Raw genomic sequence first — 5,792 nt, forward strand, 5'->3', positions numbered from 1 at the left:
TAAACGCGCCCCCTCTTTACGGAATTCCTGGATCCACCCCTGAAAAATGCATAGCAAATTGCGATGCAATACCAGGAAAATTATTCCCTGCATATGATGAAAGAATTCACTCATCCTTCCTCTCCTCACCTTCCACCATCCCACCCCACCCCTTTCTACCCCAGGAAGCGGTAAATAACAAAGCAGGAGATCCAATGAATGAAAACCCTTGGTTGGAATTTAGTGGGCACACATGTGGTGTGGCTGTGGTATAAATCCGAACAAACATCCTGTTGTAGGGTAGGGAAGTTTTCCTTTTTTGAGGAAAGCCTTGGTCTTTCCTTCTTTGTGTAGATCCTGTATTAGCCGGACCACACAGAGCTCCAGTGAGTGATCACGTCTTTTGTTAACCAGTGATTACTGTACAAAAACTAGCTTTGTCATCATTAATACAGGCAGCATTGCAGACACACATTATTTAGGTCAAACTGCCTATAGATGTGTTGTGCAGTGAGAAAGAAAATGAACTCATCATCGAGTTAGATATCTTCTGTTTATGACCCCAAATAGTCCAACAATTTGCAGCAGAGTCGTGTAATATACCAGAGTCACTGGGCTCATTCAGATGATCTTGGTAATTAGAAATGCCTTCATCTACTTCAAAAATTTTGTAAATCTATTGGTAAACCCCAAGTGTAGTCTAAGTTTCATTTGTTTGTGGTTGTGAGGCATCTTGTGGGATAAGCTGGGACAAACTGTGTGCTTGCTGTAAGGAAAATGTTATGATGTGAGATTGTGTGTAAAATGTAATTTATGCATGACAAAACTCCCTTATCCAGGGATTCTAAATTCAGCTCTAATGGTCTCCACTGCCTTTTGAACCAATAATGAAATAATTTAACGCACCTGGCACTCAGCTGTCTAAAGTTGATCGGAAATAGATTGCATCTTCATCCAGTTGTGATATAACTTCCTGTTTGTGCACTGTCATTTCCACGTACACTTCTTGTCACTAATACCTATTTCTACAGTTCCCATAGCTTAATTGTGATCGGACAGTTGCACCAAATGCTAAGTTTTGTCCTCAAGACCGGTAACTCTTCCCACAAATAATGGGCACATTGCCACAACATCTTTGATTTGATACTCCACTTGAAAAAGCTTTATCAACCAGTGGTTTAATATCCCTTTGCATCAAGGATTTTAATCAGTATGTTAGCTCTACATGTTTTTCTGCCTCAAAGGGATTGATTGTACCAAGAGACAAGAATACAATAACATTGGGCATTTGTGGTTCTAGTAGCTAATACAATGTACGACTTAAAAATGTCAATGTCACCTGGTCATTTACCCAGATGTTTTGCAATGAGCCTAATATTGCGGACTCATCTCTCTTGAATTACTGAAGTTGGAGATCTCTACCTTGTAGACAGTGAATGAGATACGTGTAGTCAAGCTTTTAACTACAGTAGGCCTATGTTTGATTGTTGAATGCTTTTGTGATGTATCTTTACAGCTCCAGGTTTTCAGGGTTATCCAGGATGTAAGTGTCACCTTTTTGATACATGCCAGTGTGTTACTGTATAAGCTGTTATTTTCGCAAGGGTTTAATTTTTGAAAATTTCACGAATCACTGTTGGATTGCAAGTTTAGCAACGCGTGAAAATGTCGCCATTTGCACTGATGATAGTCTTGGTAAAAGTCTCAGTGTCAAATTGAGAAAACAACATCTCACAAAAATGTCTGTTACCTCCTTATTTGCGAAAATATATCTAAGCGAAAACAACAGCTTAAATACAATATCAGCATCTCTTGTATGATTTACTAACACAGTCACCTTGAGGGTTGTACAGTACATTGTATATATATGAACTTTGTGTCATCTAATACATTTGTTACACTTGGTTTTGGGTGTGTGTCTATTTTTTTTTTTCTGCCATTAATTGCTAGTAATCACACTGACACTCCTCTTCTACTCATGTCATATCCATACTGTTCTTGATTACTTGCAATCAGCAACACAGCTACTAAGAAACAAACACGACAAAGGAATGAACTTCTGTGTGAGTGCATTTCTTCTGATGGTTAAGCTGTGTACAGTCATATCCTATCTAGAATGAAAACTCTGATATCTTGAGACAAGGAGTTTATATTGAGACTGTTCAAGTTTTTGTTATGACTGAAAATACAAATATAAGTTAAGAGGAAGTTCTCTGATGCTACATGTTACTGGCATGATATACGTATGTGTACATGGTCATTATCACATAACACATCAGTATCAATCACATGTTATCAATGTGACTGTGTATCTTTCTCCTCACCCACTGTGTATATGATATATATTTCAGTGATTCTAACTGCTTCCTCATGGTGTTATCAGTGAAAGAGCTTACCTCAGTTATGCTAACCTAGATCCTGACTGACCTTCAATAACATGGTGTTCAAACTGATGTCAGTGATATTGTAAATTAACAGGTAATTGCAGCCAAATATAAAAATAATTAGGTGAACATCCAGCTGCAGGCATTACACTTCAAATCGGTGGATTAAGAGTTTAGATTTATGATGTTCTTATGTTGCTGGATTGCTGATGTTCTTTTATACGTTGCAGAAACGCATGGTTTATGTGAAATTTAGCTTTTACCAACAAAGCTGTGATAAACCACCTGTTGTATGACAAAATATCAAGAAATACAATCAGTGTATGTGAAGAAGGCATGACGTTGATGGAATGCATGAATGCATATAATGAACTGTATGACATTTTGTAGAATGTTGATTCTCAGAGAATATGAGTTTTCTGTGCCTGATTACTTGGTTGAGTAAAACAGCATTTCAAGTTTAATACTGCATTCAATGAAGCATCGCTGTTTTTCTCACTTTACTTTAGGTTTTTACTGTTACTTTTTAACTTGATCTTTGTGTGCCATGGTGTAAACCCCCTGTACCACATTACTCTGAGACTGCAAAGCATGAGCGCTTATGGAAAATAATCTGTTTGACACAGCCATGTACTTTTTAAAGAGGAATACCCACTGTTATCATGTGCTAGAAATACAGTGCAGAAAAATTGCAGAGAAAATTACGGACTTTGCTATGATGTAAATATTTGACAAAGCTATGGATGACGGCACTTTCAGTGTACTGTGGTATATATTTTGATTTGAATCAATCACTTTGTGTCTAGTTGTGCTTTTGAGCAACCTGTTGACCAAGTTAGGTGTGTGAACATAGCAACACAAAGATTTGATTACAAATTTGTCCTGAGCATCAGATGTTTATGTGAGATACAATACGCCATGCTTGCATGAGTATTGATTGCAGTCATGCATGGCCATTGTTCTATCATGTTTCTGTTTGGGGTGTCCATGCTATTTCAGGGGCTACTAATTACTAACTGACACTCTAATTCACCCGCCTTGTGTAATACACTGTCTCAAATCTAATGTACTGTTTGTGCCTTGTATTTCTCACTGTGGAATGGGATTGACTGAGATGTGGTGCTAACCCACATTATTGACATTTCATCAACGGCAGGAAGAGATATATACGTCTTGTATGGATTGACATTGTCCGTATAATCATTAAATAACAAATTATGAATGGAATCAATACATTATGCATACCACACTGTACATGTACATTTAATATTATCTTGTGAGTGAGAAGTCTTATGTATTCATATTTTGCTTGAGAATGCTTTAACATCTGGGCATTGTGTTTATAGTGTAGGAGAACTATTAGCTGTCATTTTTGGATCATGAATAATGGTTTTGATGGATTGTGTTTGAATGAAATGTGTGTAAAACTGAAAGTGCAGATACCAGTAACTTTCCTCCATGACATATGGAGAGATGTTCGTGGTATCATGGTATCATTGAGGTCCATGGTGGTATTAAGCCAAAACATGCCATGCTGTTTGTTATTAAGACCATGTTTTCCCATGTGAACCTCAACCTTTTTAATCTCACCATAAAACCATAAATTTTCACATGCATTTTAATTGTGCAAATTTTGCATCAAGATTCAAAACAATTCTTGTATGAACTATTCATTGAATGCAAGTGACAATTCATGAAAATTTCATGCTACAAATATTTCTAGTTTTACAGTATGCTGTTAAATCACATTTAAAACAGAACTAGTAATTTCCCATATTTCGTTGCAAAGTTATCAGAGCAACACATACCTAGTTGTTGTTGTTCATTTTGGAGGGAAGATAGAATGTAGTGCAAAAGTCAACACTTGTGTGATTCACTTTTGATTTAAATCAGAATGTGAAAAAAAAGGATTTACAGCGTCAGTGATGGCATTCATTGGAAATGTCCCTAGAATGTTTGAAGAGGCCGAGACCCAGTTTACAGTGAGTAAAAAGGCCTTCATTTTACTGCAAACGCGCAAAAGGCCAAATGCGGTACTAAAATCGGCTGCGCATTTGGCCAAGCTCTGGAGGTACGTGTAGTCTCGGCCGCGACCGAGCCCGGCCTTTTCGCACTGTAAATGCAAACTGGGCCAAATGTGGTACCAAATTTAGTCTGGCTTCCAGACCCTCTGCCCGTATCATTTCGCTATTCAGGATATTAACGCCCTCAACGTCGAAAACTAGTATAGTTGTATCCCCCGAACAGAGTTCGGAGGATACTGTAAAACATGATATATTCGCGGCATGAAATTTTCGCGAATTGGAGCTGACAGCCCTTTTCGTGGCATGAAATTTTCGCGAATTGCCACTGGTGTTCAATGCATGTAGTGTAGACAAAAAATTTCGGGGTCTGCTTGTGTGTACGATCCTGGCTGTGTTTCCTGACTCCAAATGGGATATTGTGGGGGGGGGGGGGGGCAGGTTCGGGGGATACATGTGCTTGATCGGGTCCCCAGGCCGAGTGCTCTAGTTTAAGGTGGTTTTGTCCTGCAGAGGCCTTTGCCTTCAGAAAAGGCGGCGACATCGTCACGGGGCAGGGACTTTGTCGTCGCAGAGTCCAGTTGGCAAAGGGGTCTGGAAACCAGACTACACCACATTGCAACTGGCGTACTCCCAATGATAGTGTTTATTTACAAGCAGAGCGCCACTACGACAAAACATTGAAAGGTTTGAATTAAAAGCCCGGGCCGAGCCCGGCACTGTAAACAGACAGAATTGCGGGGCTCGGCCCCGCAATTGAGGCCGGGCTGGGCCACGGCTCGGCCGCGGCTCGGCCCAGCCCCAGCCCCGCACTGTAAACGGGGTCCTAGTCTGCCAAATACTGCTCTTTGATATTAAACCTGCTACGTGGTTTTACCATTCATCACTAAAATTTGTCACCCTAGATGTGTGTGTCTGTTCATCTGTGTGTCTACTGTTATATGTCTGTTTGTAACTTACGAGTGAAGATGAGTTTTCTACAGTTTATTATGATTTAACAATGAGTGCATGCATTTCATATAGAGAACTTAGTTCCTGTGAATACCTTTTGAGATGCATAGTTTTGTGATAGAGCAAAAGGTATCATCTTTTCAAAGCAAAAGAACAAGAATACAATCATACTTTTGATTAATGTCTCAGGAGTTCTATCCCTTTTAATGTACCATGGTACACATTGATGAGCAAGTATTCACCAGTATCCATTGTTTCATTCACCCTACAGCCCAGCCACCTGCACCAGGTTATGGTGCCCCTCCCGCGGGTGGAGCCCCAGGTTATCCTCCAGCTCAGGGGGGCTACCCGCCAGCAGCAGGAGGATACCCACAAGCTGGTGGCTACCCTGGCCAGCAACCTGCCCCCGGGGGCTACCCGGGCCAGCAACCTCCTCCGGTTGGGGGCTATCCAGGCC

The sequence above is a fragment of the Diadema antillarum genome, unplaced genomic scaffold (assembly GCF_040938485.1).
Source record: "Diadema antillarum isolate AM-2024a unplaced genomic scaffold, OU_Dant_1.0 seq00000368_RagTag, whole genome shotgun sequence".
Taxonomy (NCBI): Eukaryota; Metazoa; Echinodermata; class Echinoidea; order Diadematoida; family Diadematidae; genus Diadema; species Diadema antillarum.